This window comes from Sturnira hondurensis, unplaced genomic scaffold (assembly GCF_014824575.4).
Source record: "Sturnira hondurensis isolate 20B ecotype Veracruz unplaced genomic scaffold, ASM1482457v3 Scaffold0004136, whole genome shotgun sequence".
Lineage (NCBI taxonomy): Eukaryota > Metazoa > Chordata > Mammalia > Chiroptera > Phyllostomidae > Sturnira > Sturnira hondurensis.
The window spans coordinates 22,356,453-22,374,934 of NW_028076767.1; the positions used below are offsets into that span (position 1 = coordinate 22,356,453).

The 18,482-nt window shown below is 51.9% G+C and overlaps 1 pseudogene; it reads right to left on the reverse strand.

The window, feature by feature from the left end:
• Positions 1-6,140: 6,140 nt before the first annotated feature.
• LOC118986083 (uncharacterized) lies at positions 6,141-6,255 on the reverse strand (annotated as a pseudogene).
• Between the last annotated feature and the right edge of the window lie 12,227 nt (positions 6,256-18,482).

Sequence of the window (18,482 nt, forward strand, 5' to 3'; positions counted from 1 at the left end):
CCTGGTCTCCAAGGTTCCCGAGGTGGGGACCTGGATCATTGCCCTGATTGCCCACGTCAGCCTGGTCCTCCCCCTGACAGTGAACTGCTGAGATGCCTGGACTCTCCCCCAAGCAGTTCCCAACCCACCCTCCACTCTCCCTGCTGAGTCAGGCCACCCCATTCCTCCCTGGAAGGAAGGAGTGTCCATGGCTTCCTCGGTGCTCTCCTGGCTTCTGCTCCCCATCACAGATCCACTCCCTCCCCAAACCCTAACCCTGACAACTTCCATTGTACAAAGAACACAGCCACCTTCCAGAGTCTTCCAGGCTCTCCCACTCAGGCTCTGCTCTCCCTGCAGCTGCCTCTGCTTCTCTCCCTGTCTGTCTGTCTGTCTCTTTCATGCACTTACTGCTTCTCCAGACCTTTGTCCTTGAGCTTCATTCTGCCTGGTGAGGAGGCCCATGTTTCTCCCCTGCCCATCCGCCTGGCAAAGTCCCCTTCCACCCCCAGGGCCCTGCTTTGATCTCCCGGACCCTGGGAGCCTCTTCTGGGAGACCCCACCTCGGCCTTGGCCTCTGATTCAGCTCCACATCGCTGCTCAAAACTGCAATAGCCTCCAGGGCACCAGGCGGAGCCGGACCTCCCTACCCTTGGGGGCCTGTACACAGCAGGCGATCCAAAAAGTGCTCCCAGGCTCCCTCAGGGTTTGCTCCCCCGGAGGAGTGGGGTGTGTTTGGAGGCCTGGGACTCTGTGCTTCAGTTGATCCACTCCCCGCCTCCCGCCTCTCCAAGTCTCCCCTCAGCGCCAGGGCGCATGCGCGTGCAAGTGTGTTTGGTCGCTTCCCCTTCCTTGCTCTCTGTGGCTTCATCTCCACTCTCTGTACCATTTTTCTTTCTTTTCTTTTTCCTTCAAGACACGTGTTTTTTCCCCCTGACCCCCAAGTGATGTATCCATTTTTGCGATTCAACATGTAGAAAATATGGAGAAGCAGGGAGAGGGCAGCAGACATCCCCTGCTGGGCTCATTCCCAAGAGGAGAGGATGCTGGCAGCATGCCAGGGGGTGGACCACGCTGGATTGTAAAGCGTGGGTGTGCGCACGTGTGCGTCCTCCCAAACTCTCTCCGTCCTTTCTTCTTCGTCTTGCACAGCTTGTTCTTCCCCTTCCCCATCACCAGCTCTCCGGTCTGACTGCCCTGTGTCTGGGCACCCGGCTCTCTGTGTGCATGGGCCTTGCTCCCACCTGGGGGCTCCCACACACGTTCACTTCCATCCATTCATTCATAAAACCCGTTCTGAAGGCGACGGACAAAGCATGTGTGTCTGTGGGAGAACATGCCCCCTCCCATGGGGCTCAGGTCTCACTGAATGTGCCCCCATTCCAGGAGCTCCTGGGGTGCCTGTTGGGGCGTGTGTCTGTGTGTCTGGCTCCCTGGACACCCGTCTGCTTGCCACCTTCCTCTCTGCAGCGTTCTGAAGTGTGTGTGCGCGCGCGCATGCGTGCGTGCGCGTTCGCTAGATTCCTTTCTTTGGTTTCCTCACAGTTTACTCTCCTTCTGTCTCCATAGGTCACTCCCATTCATAAGTTTTTTGGCTCATTCAGAAAATAGAAGCTCATATGTTCTCAATTTGTCTGCCAGGCACACAGATTGTATTATTACCTTTGTAACGAGACACACTCATTGAAGTCGTAACCACAACCACCGTGAGAATCAGAGTATTAGAGCTCGTGGGGAGCACCCCGCCGAGTCACGCCCGGTGCAGGGTCGGCGTGAGGGTGTCTGACTGCCCGGCTCCGGTCTTCCCAGCCTGCCTCCCCTCTCTGCCCTTCTCTCTGCCCGTGTCCTTCCTTGGAGATTTCTGGAATTTCACTCTGGCTGCTGTTGATTTCGTCCTAAAGAATGGGACTTTGTGAATGTGTCTATGTGTGGGAGTAAGTGTGAGCGTGGGGGGTGTGTGAAGGTGTGTCGGCATGGGCGAGTGACTGTGTGAGTGTGTGTGAGTGTGCAGACACGCTCGCTCCCCTCCCCCACCACTCGCTGCTTCTCTGGAGCTTTGGCAGGCTCCGTTCCCCCTCAGTGGGTGTTTTCTTTCCTTTAGAAATGACATTTATTCTTTTCTTTTGATTTCAGAAGTAACGTGTTCACTGCAGAGAAAGTGGAAAATACCAGAAAGAAGGTGCTGAAGAATATGAGATGAAATCTATAATCCCGCCTCCCAGAGAGGGAGCCTCTGTTAGCATTTGGGGGTCTTTTCAGAATCGTTTCCTTGTACCCATGAACCTTTTCTCTCTGCATATTGAATTTCACTCTATTCTCACATATTCCTTCCTTCAGAAGTGTCTTGGGGTCCCTACTTGGGACACTCCCGTGTGTCTCTGTCAGCCTGTCTCAATGTCATGGTCTATCTGACAGTTTCCTACCACCCTCCCTTCCCCCTCTTTTCCTCTGGGGTTTATCAGACTTCTGTGTGTGTGTGTGTGTGTGTGTGTGTGTGTGTGTCTCGAGAGAGAGAGAGAAGGAGCGAGACAGAATATGAGCAGGAAGAACTAGCTGAGGAAAGAGAGACAAGAGACCAGAAAGAACCTGCACTCCCTCCCCTCCCTTCCCTCTCTCTCCTGCCACCTCCCTCTGAATTCAGCGACCCCCTATCCTGGGTGCTGCTGTGTCCCTCCATCCCTTTCCCTGCCCCTGTCCCTTTGTCCTCAGGTTCCTTAAGAATGAAGAAGAACTTGGCGGGAGACCGGGGCCGGGGGCACGGATAACAGAGAGAACACAGCTCCCCTCGGCGAGCAGAAGCAGGAAACTCCACAGCATCTCTGAAAGGGTTCCTGGTGGTGCCAGGAGATGAGGGTTTATCCCGAGGACCAGGGGCCTGGGCATGGAGGGGGCGTCCCTCTTGTTTTGGCCTTGCAGGGGCTGGCACCTGGGAAGTGGGATGTGTCACAGGCAGCAGGAGGGGCTGGTCTGACTCTCCCAGCCTCTCCCGGTGACCCAGATCACCACCCACTCCGAGAACTCACTTGGTTCTGGCTGGTCCCTCCGTGTCTGACTGTCTGTTTCTCTCTGTGCTGCCTCTGGGGCTGTCCTCTCCTTCTCATCTGCCTCTGCCTGGCACCTGTTCCCATCTTACTGTGGTCCTCAGTGTCCTTGCCTGCAGAGCAGGGAGACGGGCACTGAGGTCCCAATGTGATGGTCCATGTAAAGCATGCTTAGCCCAGGACTGGCACGTGGCAGGGTGTCACTGCGCGCTGGGTGCCTCTGTGACACCGTGTTGCCACTCCTTCCTTCTTGCTGGCTGAATCACAGCCTCCTTACCTCTGTAGGCCCCTTTCATCTCCTCCCTCCCTCTGTCTGTCCTCTCCTTCCTTCCACACACAACTCTGGACAAGGCTCCAGGCTGCATGCTGGGCCCAGGTATGGGCACACACAGGTTTGGGCACAGCCACTACAGTTTTGCCAGGTCCCCGGATGGGCTCTGCACCAGCTCCCTCCCGCATCCTTGCTTAACAGGCCCCAAAGTTCCCTTCTGAGCAGCATCCTGGGGAGGGACAGGAGGACCAGTCCGGTGCTCAGTTCCCCTCTGGAGCTGTGGCCTCACCCATCTGGCACAGGGCCAGGCACCAGTGAGGCCCCTGAAGGGACGCTGGAGAATGTCTGGAACAATGAGTACCCTCCTCTCCACCTTGCTGGCTTGTGGCACCCTTCCAGGCCCAGCTCCAATGAGTCCTCCTCGCTAATGCCTTCCCTGAGCCCCTGTTCGGAAGTGTCTCCTCCCTGCGCTGTCTCATAGACGGAACAGTGAAAACAAATCTCAGGTCAATCATTGTTTTCTCTTATTCTTTTTAAAATTTTTCTATTTTCTTTTATTTTTAATATATTTTTAAGATAACAACAATTTCTCTTCTTTAAATCTTTTTTTAAGATTTCAAATTCCTGATTTTTATTTTATCTTATTTTTATTTATTTATCTTTAGAGGGGAAGGGAAGGAGAGAGGGAGAGAAATATCAATGTATGGTTGCCTCTCATGCATCCCCTGCTGGGAACTGGCCTGCAACCCAGGCATGTGCCCTGACTGGGAATCGAACCGTGATATCGTGGTTCTCAGGCCCGAGTTCAGTCCTCTGAGCTACACCAGCCAGGTCAAATCTTTTTTTAAAAATTATTGTTCAAATACAGTTTTCTGCCTTTACTCCCATCCCAGCCCACCATCCCGGCCCTCCCCACCTCCCTACCATTTCCACGCCCCCCTCATTTTTATCTATGCGTGCTTTATACTTGTTCCTGCAAATTCTTCCTGTATTTTCCTTTTTTAAAGTTTGCCTTCCTATAGGCTGCAGGCGCTCAAGGGCAGAGCAGGAAAAATATAACAACAGCTTAAGTAGTGCGTGCCACTTGCCAGAAACGGTCCTACAGGTTTTATGCACGTGTTTCACTTAATCCTTATAGTATTATAGATACTGTTATTATTCCCATTTTACAGATGGGGAAGCCAAGGCTCAGAGAGGTTAAGTGACTTGTCCCAGGTCACACAGTGAGCGGAGAAGGTAGGATCTGAACCGGCCTGTCTAGCTCCAGAGTCACCGTTTAAGTGGTATAAGGTGATGCATGTGAAGCATTTTCATTGCAAAGGGTAAACGGCCCTGGAGTCTTTCTGTTTTCTGTCTCTCCTGCTCTGCCCTGAGCCCTCGGCTCCTCCCTCTGCACCATCTCCCTGGGCAGTACACCCGCTGCCCGCTGCGCTGAAGCCCCTGTCCCTCCCTGCAGACCACGGGGGCGAAGATAAGACACCAGCCCTGGCTGGGCCTCCCCACGGGTGCCTCAAACCCGCCACCTTGTCCTCACAGCCCGCAAACATGTTTTTCTTCTGCTCTCATTAGCGCCCACTGGGACTGCTGCCAGGAGCCCAGAGTCATCTCTGCGTCCTCAGCTCCTGCCACCCACAGCCATCTGTCCCGCTTCCTGCCGCTTTCCCTCCAGGGCCCCTCAGCAGCCCCTGCTCCAGCCTTCCCTGCTGCAGAGCCCCTCCCTGTCTGTCCCCCACCTCTGCACTCGCCCTTCCACTTCCTGCTCAGACACCTGCCGCCTCCTCAGGTCCTCTCTTCTGTAAACGAAGCCACTGACAGCATGTTCCTCACGGGGCCCCACGAGGATTGGGGGAATTTTGAAAAGCTGTTATGGCAGCGCCAGGCCCGTGATTCATAGCTGTTATTAAAGATTAAATGGGCAGCTATTATTAAAGGTTTTCTTAATGAATAAATGAATGAATGAATGACCCAGTGGGTACACGATTCTTCTCTTCCTTGTCCCCCTCTCTGCACCTGTCTGTCTCCCTCTCGCCCCACCCGTCTCTAAGGCGGTACTTTTTAACATGTTGGAAGGATGGCTACCTTTTGAAAACTTTTTGGGTCCTTCCAGCCTGCATGCAAACCTCTCCCATCCCAGGAAAAGATCCCTCCCTTGACCCCATCTTGCCCCCAGCTACAGTCCCATCTCTCTCCTCCCTTCTCAGAAAAGCGTGGGGCAGGAGTTGCCCCACACCGGCCCTTTTCCTTCACCCACTGCAGTCAGCTCCCCCAAGGGCATCAGCGAGGCCTCTGAGCTGCCACATTTAACGGACATTTCAATTTCAGTCGTGGTCCTGCTTGAACTCTCGGCAGCATTTCACTGTCGCTCTCAGCGTCCACTACACTCTCCTCTGCCCGCCTACGACTGGCCACTGGAGAAAAGCTGGAGAACCCCATGTAGATGTTAGTGAAATGTTGGTGGGCCCATGGCCTAGACTTTGGATGTCTGCCTGTCTGGATGTCTTGTCTGTCCATCTCCTCTCTCTGTTTCTCTCTCCCTTGCTTCCCTGAGAATCCCGATTCATTCAGTGCTATGACTTGGAAACCCAGCAAACCTTATTCTGACTCCCAACCAGGGGCTGACCTCTGGACTTCTATGTGTGGCTACCCCATGACATCTCCACGTGGAAGTCTACAGGTGACTCAGCTTGAGTGTGCTCCAGATGAGCCCTTGACTTCCATCTGCCAACCTGCCCCCCCCCCCCTCGCCTCCTTCACCTTGGTAACTGGTAACTTCACCTTGGTAACTGCATGGCCACCACCCAAAACTAGAACAAGGGCCTCACTCCTGACATGCCACCCTCCCTCACTCCTAGGGCTGGTACTCAGCCCTCCTCATTTCTCCTTCCACCTGGTCTCAGCCCTCTGTTTTTAAACTGATAAGAACAGATACTACACTTGATCTTAGCCAAGAGGCCGAGAAGCAATCAGCCCTCTGTTTTTAGTAACCACTCCAATACTGATGACTCTGGAGTTTTATCTTCTGCCTAATCAGGATTTTGAACCTCGGATCTGTATACTCAGCCATTTCCTCGGTGCTTCTATTTGAATTGTCCCTCAGGCACCTGCTGCTCCCTGGGCCCCAGAGTGGACACATTATCTTTTCTGACATGTATTCCTCCTGCCGGGGCCCCTGGGTTGGTAAATAAGGCCACTGTGTGCTGTATCACAGAGGGCGGTATCCCCATATTGTTCCTGAGTCGGCTTTGCTCAATCTACCAATACTGCTCATGGGGTGGTCATTGGCAATGTTACCTTGTGTCCCCTCAACTATCGAGGACTGTATTTCCTGGTTCTGCTTTCTCTCTATTCCTAGTCCTTGGAATGACCTTGGTGGTGGCTGTCCTTGATGACCACCCCACCCCCATGGATGGTATAGCCAACACCACACATGGTGTTGACCTCCCAGGTGCTAACAGTCTTGTCCTCCATGATAACCTTGACCTCAACCATGATAACGTCTTTGGCCTTGACACACAATAATGCTGGAATCCCGGTGTCAAGCCATTCCACTTCTGTCCACCATCTGCTGTCATCCCATCTCATTTACCCAAGCGCATCTTTGATCTCAACAAGGCCTTGGAAGTCAGCCCACAACCATTCTTTCTTTAACTCCCTAATGAGCCTTTCGCCACCACCTGGCTACCAACACCCTTCTTGGCAAGATCACCGGTGACCTCCATCTTGTCAGATCCAACAGTCACTTCTCAGTCCCATCTTCCTTGACCCATCAGCAAGGTCCCATGTGCTTGAGCACTTCCTAGATTTTGGAACATTCACTTTCTTGGTTTCGTGATATGACACTCGTCTGACTTTCCTTCTCGGTCTCTTCTGTTGGATCCTCCCAGTTTCCCCAGCCTCTAAATGGCTCCCTTCGCCTCTTCATCTGCACACTCTCCTTAGGTGATCGCATCTAGTTCGAAGGTTTGACCCACCCCTTGTTGGCGGATGACTCCCAAACTCTACCTCTCCCCGAAGTCCAGAGTGTATTGTCCATTCAACATCTCTACTTAGACGTTTGACGGGCATCTCAAACCCACTTTGTTCGAAGCTGGAAGCATTTCCTCTCCTCTCCACTCTTCCCCATATTAGTAAATGACACCCCTAAAGCCCTAAAAGCCCTCTCAGAGTCCCTCATAGCCTTTATCATTCATACACGTCTGTATTTAATCTCTGGTCAGTCCCACTGACTGAACTCCCAAGGTACCCCGCACCCATCTGTCTTCTTCACCCCAGCTGCTCCATCCTAACGCAAGGTCCTGACACTTCTTTGAGACAATAGCCCAGCCTCTGTCCCTGATCTCCCTGCTTCCACTCCTGTGTCCAATTCATTCTCCATCCAGAACCAGAGGGATCTTGCAAATCAAATCAGGCCACCACCTGCTTCAAACCCTCCAGTGGTTTCCCATTGCCTTGAACATAAAACCCAGGCTTTGAGTTGCTCCCTACAAAGTCTGACATGATCTGGCCCCAAGCATGTCTCCAGCTCCATCCGCATTCTCCCTTTGTCACTCAGCTCCAGCCCCACTGGCCCCTGTGCTATCCCTTAAAAACACCAAGCTTACTCCTGTCTTAGGGCCTTAGCCCTCGCAAGCTCTGTCCACCTGGAAGACTTCTCTTCCAGAAATTCCCAAGTCCTTCCTCTCACTCAGTTCTCAGCTCTGATGCCACCTCCACAGGGAGGCCTTTCCTGATCATCTTTTCTGAAGTTTTTCCTCCCCAAGTCCCAGGCTCTGTCTCACCACTTGCTTATTCCTCCTCTTAGTTTTTTTCTGTCCTCTGCACTGGAAGACCAGTTTTGGGGAGTAGAGGCTGAGTCTATTCCGCTTCTTGTTGTAATTTGCTCATTCAACGGCGTCTTGGCATGTGGTAGGTGCTTTATAAATGCTCGTGGAATGCATGCATAGATCCAGTTAGGGGTCAAGTCCATTCCTTCTCAGCTCTCACCTCTGTACCCTCCACTCCAGCCCTTTGCTTCCCCGCACTGCTCTATGGTGCTCTCTTCTTCATTCTCTCCTGGCTTCTGAGTTTTCCCACTGAGCCCTCACAGGGTTGGTCCTCCCTTTGTGAATGGGTCGTCTTGTGTGTGTGTGTATGTGTGTGAATTAACACCCATGCTTGAGTGTGAGCATCTGTGTCTGTCTTACAGTGGGTTGTATTTCTGTCTCTCTGTCCCCTTTTGGGTTTTGATTGAATTTGGATTTGTTCGTTCATTCATTTCTTTGTTAATTTATTACTTCATTCTATCTTTAGATACCTTGTAGTAGAGCTATGCTAGACAGTGTAGGTGTGTGATGTGTGTGTGTGAAAACATGTGAATCACTCATATTTTGGGACCTTCATCAGTTTTTGTTCTCATCTCTGGATTACTCCATCATCCGTCCATCCACCCCCCATCCACCCACCCTCTAACAAGCGCCAGAGTCTGTTCCAGTCAGAGAGGATGTTAGTGCATGCGTTCAGTGTGCCTGCGCCTGGGTCCCTTTCCCCCTCCCTCACTGCCTGTTTTTATCTCCATCCCAAGCCACATTCCATCCCTTTTTTTTCTCTATAGAGCAGTCTTGTTGAATATTTGCTCTGAGTCTGTGAGCCATTCGTGAAGTGTGTGTGTGTGTGTGAGAGAGAGAGAGAGACAACATCTGTCAGTCTCTCATGTCTCCCTCTGAAGCTTGGGCTGACGTAGTTACCCATCTCTGGGTCACTGTCATTCACACTTTGCCCATCTATTTGGTGATTCATCCACAAGAGGTTTATTAAACACCAGCTTCACGCCAAGACCCAGGCTGGTCCATTGTGAGTGTGCATGCTGTGCACCACTGTCTGCTGCTCACTTGCCCGTCCCTGCCTTTCGTCTCCCTCCACCTGCCTTCATACCTTGGGGACCCCAGTGTGTGTATCGGAGGGCCACCCTCCTTCTCCGCATATGCTCATCCTGCCCCCTGGGATGACAGCCCTGCAGGCCAGACTCCCTTTTCGTTCACAAGTTGCAAACTCAAAGCCAACCCCCAGCTGGCTTTGGTACTTCAAACCCAGCATATGACAAGCTCACCACATCATTTCTGCACCTCTAATGGGTTTTTCTCCGTGTTCTCATTAGCACTGAGTGTCATTGCCTGCCTGGGTCCACAGCCAGGAGCCCCGAGTCATCTCTGAGTCTTCACTCTCCTGCCACCCACAGCCCATCTGTTCTCCTTCCTGTAGAATCTTCCTTCCAAACCTGCTCACCCCCTCCCCCCTCACTGTCTTATAGGTCCCTGCCTCACCCCAGGCCCCAGGCCCAGAAAATCGAAGCCTGGACCAGTGCATCCATCATCTGTCCATCCATTTATCTATCCATCTGTCCACCCAGCAAACTTGCACTGAGCACCTCTGGGTCTCTGTTGAGGACACGGGCCCCAAATCCACAGCCCATGTCTTTCAGGAGCTCAGAGACCAGTGGGAGAGAGAAAAGTCATCTGCATATAGGATGAATGCTAAGAGCTTCCCAAGACTTTTTTTAAGTCCACACCTGAGGCCATTTTTTATTGCTTTTAGAGAGAGAGAAACCTCAGTGTGAGCGAAACATAGGTTTCTGAAACATAGGTTGCCCTGTTGTATGTGCCCTGATTGGGGATCCAACTTGGAACCTTTCAGTCTATGGGACAACCCTCCAACTAACTGAGCCACTGAGATAGCCAGGGCCATCCCAAGAATTTATATCACTGTGGTCACCACACTGTGTGTATTTTGGGGAGTGTGACATCTGTCTTATTTTCTTTGGTCACTTCTATACACCTTCTTCTTCCTTCTAACCCTCTAAAATTGCTTCTCCCCAGGGCTGCAATCTGCTCCTCTCCTTCCAGGAGCTCCCCTGTACCATGCCGTCCCTGCCCGGGGCATCAGAGACACCCCTCCATGCAGGAGCTCCCTCACGGATATCCCCCGTTCCTTCCTCAGACCTACTCTAATGCCCCAGCAGCGCCTCAGACTTACCAGGGTGGAATAAAACTCCTCTTACCCGAGCCTCTGTCTCTTTTTCCGCCCCCCAGTTCCAAGACCAGAAGTCCAGACCTCACCTTGTCTACTCCCTTGCCCTGCATCTCCAATTTAATTCCTTTTTTTGCTGATTCTTCCTCTGACATCTCTCTCCAGTCTTTCCCCTCGTTCCTCTCCATCCTCGTGGCCAACACGGTTGCCCTGGCAACGGCCATCTTCTGCCTTCTCTCCAGGCTCCTCTCAGCTGGGGCACGTGCTCACTTCTCTCCAACTTGTGGAGAAACACTCTATCTTGCTCTTTCTTATTCCTGTCTGCTCTTTTCTTCCGTCTTCAGATGATCTGGGGAGATTAACCCTTGTCTGTAGCACTGCCACCCCCACTTCCTCTGTGCCAACCATGAGGCTTGGGCAAAACTCTCTACCCACCTCCCATTTGCCAGATCTGTGGTGTCTTGTCCTTTGCATATCCATCTGTCTGACTCATGTCCCATGGGCTCCCCCTCGCTGTCAGCAAAGCTGCAATGGTCTCCTCCATTTTTCCTTCCAAACCCATTTTTCAAGAAAAGGCACCATGTCCTCTTCAATGAAGCTCCTGATGGGCTGTCTCTCCCCATATTTCATCACATCTCCATTCTATCCCAGAAGCTCAACTCTGGGTTTGGGTGCCCTTCTCCCCAGCAAACTGAATGCTGTGTCTGATTTCTTCTCTGGATGTCAACACCTAGGAGGGGCTAAGGAATATTTGGGGCTGGAGCAGGGAGGAGGATGGACAGACAGATGGAAGGTCTGCAGCTTTCCTCTTCTTCCTTTTACTTTATCAGTAGTCCCTTTCTCCTTTTGCTGCCACCCCTTAATTTTTTTAAAATAAAAATTATTGCCCTGACTGGTGTGGCTCAGTGGATTGAGCACCAGCCTGCAAACCAGAGGGTTGCTTGTTGGTTCAATCCCCAGTCAGGGCATATGCCTGGGTTGTGGGCCATGTCCCCAGTAGGGGGCGCGTGAGAGGCAACCACATATTGATGTTCCTCTCCCTCTTTCTCCCTCCAAAAGTGAATAAATAAAATCTTGGAGAAAAGAACACCTAAAATTTTAAAAATAAATTCACTTTTTGGTCTCCCCAATGCTAAGCAAATAAACTGGTTTGAAGGGTTTTCTTGAAAGATTAAAAATATTACATATGAAATGAAAGTGTCTCCTGCTGTCCCCACTCATCCTACACTTGATCCCCAGTCTCTTTCCTAAGAGGAACCCAGGGTTATCAAATCAGTGGGGGAAAAATTCACAGAAAACACACACGCACATGCACACGCACACACTCCTAAAAAGGAGCTAAAGTCATTCTCAGTAGTGAAAGACTGCTTCCCCCTAGATCGGGAACAAGGAAGGGCCTTCGCTTTCACCATTCTATTGGACATCAGATGGGAAGATATAGCCATTGCAATATGGCAAGAAAAAGAAGTCAAAGAGCATATAGCGTGGAAAGGAAGAAACAAAACCATCTCAAGAGCAGACAATTTTATTATTTACAGAAAAGCTTCCAGAGAATCCAGGCCCAAAGCTCCTAGAACTGTATCAGGAATTTAGCAAGGCCACAAGATACAAAGTCGATGGGCAAAAATCAGTGATCAACGGGAAATGAAGGCATGTGTATTCCTCCAGAAAATGCAGAGGACGGTTTGGTAAGCAGTACTCAGAATGCCATTGTTCTTGTTTTTAAAAGAAACTGCCTCATGCTGTGTGTATTATTCTCAGGTGGGCTTTTACTCTCAACAGTTCCCCGAGGGCCGCTTTCCCTATTAGAACACGATTGCAGTCAATTCTTTTCCTCTGCTGCGCAGGACTCTGGAGAGGGTTGCATTAACTGTAATTGAGCCCTTCCCCCTCCAAGCGCGGGGCATTTGGGTTCTTTGTATGTTTTCGCCAACACAGGTAAGGCTGTACTTGTCATAGGCTTGTCTCCTAATGGCCTCCTCTCCTCTAGGGTCTAGGGTCACCCAAACCTCATCTGCGCATTCATCTGCCTCTTGGGGTCTCTGAGAACTCTTAGCTCCTTCCCTGCCTCATTGTTTCTCCCTCATCTTTCCCAGTTCTGTTCCCTGCTCTGTATGCCTGTCTGTGAAGACCCCAGCAGGAGCCCTGGCCAGGTAGTTCAGTGTGTTAGAATGTCGTCCCGATACGCCAAGGTTGTGCGTTCGATCTTGGTCGAGGTACATACCAGAAGCAACCAATGAATGCACAAATAAGTAGAACAAAAAATGGGTGTTTCTCTTTCTCTCTCTCAAATAATTTGTTAAAAGATTGTATTTCTTTATTGCTAGACAGATGAGAGGGGAAGGAGAAAGAGAGGGAGAGAAACATCAATGTGTGGTTGCCTCTTGCATGCCCCCAACTGGGGACCTGGCCTGCAACCCAAACATGTGCCTTGACTGGAAATTGAACTGGTAACCCTTTGGTTCACAGGCCCATGCTCAGTCTACTGATCTACAACAGCCAGGGCTCAAATCAATTTTTCTAGAAAAAAAATCCCATCAGGAAATTAAATGATCTGAGGAGCTTTCCTCTTCTTGGAGCCTTTCTGAGGCTTCATTCTCATCCTCTCCGTCCACCCGCCCTCCCCACCACCACGCACCCACCCACCAAGACACACTGAGCTCGTTCCTCGAGCAGGGCTCAGGCTCAGTGTGTGTGTTAGAGAGTGTGCCTGCCCATGCGTGAGTCTGTCTCTTCATCTGCCTGCCTGTCCCTGAAGCCCCCACCTGTGTTGCTTCTTTATTACTTCTCAACTTTTTAATTTACACATCATCTCGCTCCTCTTGCTCTGTCTTGATCTCTCTCGCTCAGCCGTGCTCTTTCCTGCTCTCCTGAGAAACCTTATTCAATTTTGCGCTGAGCATGTGCGTCATTCCTGCTCTGTGTGTGTGGGGGTCTGTGCGTGCAGCTCGCCGCCTCAGCTCTGTCTCTCTTTCTCTTAAACTTGGAAAGTTTTTCACCTTTTTTTCGTTTATTGTTGTTCAAGTACGGTTATCCATTTTCCCCCTCACCACTCCCCTTGCCCCAGACATCCCCACCTCCCACGCTCGATCCTACCCACCTTTGGCTTTGTCCATGTATCCTTTTTAAAAAATATATTTTATTGATTATGCTATTACAGTTGTCCAATTTTCCTCCTTCACTCCCCTCCACCCTGCTCACCCTCCTACCCACATTCTCCCCTTTAGTTCATGTCCATGTGTCATACTTATAATTTCTTGTCTTCTCCATGTCCCACACTATTCTTACCCTCCTGTCTGTTTCCTATCTACATCTATGCTACTTGTAACCTGTACCTTTTCCCCCTCTCTCTCCCTCCCACTCCCCTGTTGCTAACCCTCCATGTGATCTCCATTTCTGTGGTTCTGTTCCTGTTCTAGTTGTTTGCTTAGTTTGCTTTTTGTTTTAGGTGTGGTTGTTAATTATTGTGAGTTTGCTGTCATTTTACTGTACATGTTTTTTTGTCTTCTTTTTCCTAGATAAGTCCTTTTAACCTTGCATATAATAAGGGCTTGGTGATGATGAATTCCTTTAACTTGACCGTATCTGAGAAGCACTTTATCTGCCCTTCCATTCTAAATGAAAGCTTTGCTGGATGGAGCAATCTTGGATGTAAGTCCTTGCCTTTCATGACTTGGAATACTTCTTTCCAGCCCCTGCTTGACTGTAAGGTCTCCTTGGAGAAATCAGCTGAAAGTCTTATGGGAACTCTTTTGTAGGTAACTCTTTCATTTTGTCTTGCTGCTTTTAAGATTCTCTCCTTATCTTTAATCTTGGGTAATGTACTGATGATGTGCCTTGGTGTGTTCCTCCTTGGGTCCACCTTCTTTGGGACTCTCTGAGCTTCTTGGACTTCCTGGAAGTCTATTTCCTTTGCCAGATTGGGGAAGTTCTCTTTTTTTATATATTCAAATAAGTTTTCTACTTCTTGCTCTTCCTCTTCTCCTTCTGGTACCCCTATAATTCGGATGTTGGAACGTTTAAAGATGTCCTGGAGGTTCCTAAGCCTCTCCTCAAACTTTTGAATTCTTGTTTCTTCATTCTTTTCTGATTGGATGTTTCTTTCTTCCTTCTGGTCCATGCCATTGATTTGAACCTCAGTTTCCTTCCTATCACTATTGGTTCCCTGTACATTTCCCTTTATTTCACTTAGTGTAGCCTTATTCTTTTCATCTAATTTGTGACCAAATTCAACCAATTCTGTGAGCATCGTGATTACCAGTGTTTTGAACTGTGCATCAGAAGGTTGGCTATCTCTTGGTCGCTTAGTTGTATTTTTTGTGGAGCTTTGATCTGTTCTTCCGTTCGGGCCAATTTTTTTGTCTTGTCACACATGTTACATTGAGGGGCAGAGCCTTAGGTGTTTACCAGGGCGGGGCAACCCAGTGGCTGGGTTGTGACACTATATGTGGGGGTGGGGTCCAAGAGGGACCAATGGTGCTTGCTCCGCCCTCTGCCAGATTTCAGTCTCTTAAGCAGATTGGGCCCTTCTGGTGCTGTTTCTCAGGTGGGTGGGCTTGTGCACGTTCTAGGACCCTGTGGGTTTCCCTAGCTAACTATCCCATGAGGCTGGGAGTCTCTCCTGGCACCTCAACCCCCACAGGTGTTTTCAATCAGGGGTTTGAGGCTTTATTTCCTGGTGCTGGGGCCCTGAGTCGTGCGGTCTGTCTCGCTCCCCAGTTTCACCGGGTTTATCTCTGCGCAAATGTGGGACTTCCCGGTCCACCAGCTGCCTTGTGAGCTGCACCCCTCCACAATCCGCCGCTTTGCCGGGAGCCCTCTCTGCCAGGCCGCCGGACTGCGCCCTTCCTCCCAGTCCAGATGAGTATGTCTACTTTAACTCTTTGGTTGTTGGATGTCCACGCAGTTCGATTTTCTGTCAGTCCTGGTTGTTTTTTTCTTTTTTAAAAATTGTTGTCCTTATTTTGGTTGTGCAAGGAGGCACAGTGTGTCTATCTATGCCTCCATCTTGGCTGCAGTTTTTCACCTTTTTCTGGGAAAGTTTAGTCTGTGCATATGCCCTGGGCATGTGTACACACGTGTCTGGCTCACATTTCTTTCTCTGAGGCAGGGTCCCAGTTGGGGTCCACCCTCTCTGTCATTCCAGTGACTCTTCACCCATCTGTCCTTCCACCCAAAGCACATTTGCTGAGCTGCGTACGAGGGTCTGTCTGTCTGTCTGTCCTGACCCGTTCCCCACCCCCCCGCCCCCCGATTCCTCTGCTTTACCTACCCTTGCATGGGGCCNCATACTCTCCAAAATTCCAGTTTTCACTTAAAAGCTAGAAGTCGATCGCGGGCAACAAATGTTGTGAGTGGTTTCGTGGGCGCAACAGGCTCCCTTCGTTCATTTTTGAGAGAACGTCTGCCAAATTCTCGAGGGTCTGTCTGTCTGTCTGTCCTGACCCGTTCCCCGCCCCCCCACCCCCCGATTCCTCTGCTTTACCTACCCTCGCATGGGGCCCCCATGTTCCTGTTTTGGATCTTTCCTGTGCCTGCTTCTCACGTGCTCCCTGGTTGAGGTCACAGAGCCCTGCTTTGCAGTGACACCCCATGGTCCAGCTGCAATCCAGGCCCCACTCATTCTCTCCCCTCCTGCCACCGACTCAGCTGACGCAGGCTGGGACCCTGTGCTGAAACCCCACACGTTGCCTCCCCAGCCCCAAACCTACATCTCTCTCATTTCTCATTAGCCCTCAGCATCACCACCACCTGGGGCCTTGCCGCCAGGACCCCAAGTCACCTTCAACTCCGCTCCTGCTGCCCACCCCCATTTGTCCCCCTTTCCTGTCAAGTCTCCCTTGGAGGGGCTGCTCGGCAGTCCCCTCCCTATCCCCATCTCATCAACCCTGCTGCAGCTCAGCCATCGGTTTCTTGATTCCTGGACCATCCATCCATCCAGCAAACTTCTCTGAGCCCCCACTGGGTTTCTGCTGAGGACAGGGGCCCCGCGGGCCCCACGGCCCCAGCCTGCACCCTGCAGGAGCTCAGAGACCAGGGGAGGCAGGCTAGTCATCGCCACACTGCAAGATACACAATCTTGGCTTCCCGAGACTTTGTGTCACTCTGAGCATTGGTGTGTGACTGTCTGTCTGTCTCTGTCTGGGCCACCTCCCCAGAGCCACCTGCTTCTTCCTGGTTTTCCAGCCTTGACGCTCCTCACAGCTGCACCCCGCTTGTCTGCTGCTCTCCCTCCCTGCTTTCCTGTCCTTGTCACCTCTCTCTCTGCACTGGTTCCCTCTGCAAGATGTTACCTCACCTCAGGCCCTTAGGCTCAGGCCCCAGAACTTACAGATCTGCTGTCCTCCCTTGACTGTACTTAGAGGTTACCAGCATCACTGACTTAATCACACCAGGACCAAACTCCTCCTCTGCTCCCACCCCCACGACTGGAGCCATCCCCCATTTCCAGAGCCATAAATCTGGTCACCGCTCCCAGCCCCCGCCTCATGCCCAGTTCTTTACATTTCCTTCCCAGAGTCTTTCACCCACCTCCCTCTCCCTCTTCCCCATCCTCATGGCCAGTGTCGTTGCCCTGGTAACAGCTGTTCTCTCCACTTTTCCTGGGTCCTCTCAGGAGGTGAGTTGATCACTTCCCTCCCACCCGAAAAGAGATGTTCCCTCTCCTTCCTGTCTTCTCTCTCTTTCTGTCCACCGACAAGCAGGGGTGGGGATCTCGGGCTCATTTCTCCCCCTGCCCCTCCAGCACTTCCTCTGCAGCTGAGGACCCTGCCCTAAGCCCCTGGGGCCCTCCAAAAGGCCTCCCCTACCTGCCCATTGACCAGTCCAGTTCACTCCTCATACTCTGAGCTCCCCCTCCCCGTCAACCACTTCAGGCCCCTGATGCTGGGGACCAGTGTTGTGAACACCGAGGGCTCTTGGTTTCGGCCCCCACCTCAGGCTCTGCCCCCTCCGTTTCCTTGGGAGGGATTTTGCCTACCAGCCCCCCCGTGTCTCAGTGCTCCCTGGGCCCTGCTCTGGCTCCTGCCTCTCCCGCCCTCCTTTGGAGGTTTCCCCCCACCTGCCGAGCCCCAGCCCTGGCTCCAGCCACTGTGCCGAGCCTGCACCCGGTGTGGCATGAGGAAGGCTCCCTTGGCAGTGGTTGCCCGCCCCCGTCTCTCCACGCCCACATGTGCAGGGAAATAGGCCTGGGCTGCGGGTCCTCCCGAGAGAAGCCCCTGCTCACCCTCCCTGAGGTCCCGCTGGACCCCAGGAGGACCAGGCACCGTGAGCAGTCATCTCTCTGTCCCGTAGGCCAGCGGGAGCCTGGGGCCTGAACCTGCCTTTTGGGGTCTGCACAGAAGGAGGCTGGACAGCGTGTCTGAGGGTCTCCTCCCTTCCTCTCTCTTGTTCATTCTCCCCTTTTTGCTTCATCTTTTTACATTTTTTTTTTTTGATCACACAAATGACATAAGGACCTATTGTGTTTGTTTAAAAAAGTAAGGCCCTACATCTACGACGGAGGTCCCCTTTGACCCTGTGCCTGTCCTAGCCTCAGTCAGGTCCCAACAGAAATCAGATGTCTCCTCAGAGGAAGGAAATTTGAGGGGTGTCTGTTTGCAAAGGGACCAAGGGGCTTAGGGACCCATGAGGGCTGGTGCAGGAACCCAGGAACAGTGGTAGGGGATTGTCAGCCCCGGGAGCAGTTTCCAGAACCGTGTAGAGGGACATGGCAGCCTGAGTTTTAGGGCATTGAATTACCTCCCTATTTACTCCCTCAGGGTCTCCCTGATGCAAGCTGGGGTGGTGGGGCTCAGGCTTCGGGGGGCATAGCCTCGGTCCACACAGCTCAGCCTCGTGGGGGCCCAGAGCAGGGAGCAGGGGGAAGGTGGAGGTGGAGCTGCAGGGCTGCCAGAGTGATTGGCATCCTCTGGTGCCCTGGGGTCTTCCTCTCTGGGTGTGGTCTCAGCCCCTTCACCTGTGAGTCCCTCTCAGCACCAGGGCTGGCATGTCTGTGGTGACCTGTGCCAGCGTCTCATGTCCACCTCCTGCCCCCGGGGGGCTCTCCTCCCCTTCTTTGAGTTCTAAAACTTTTCCTAACCTACCACCCTCCGCCTTCTTGCTGCCTCTGTTTTCATTTCCCTCGGCCGCCGCGGAGGAGCCTTATTGAATTTCGCTCTGTCTGTGCGTCATCCCTGCTCCGTGTGCGT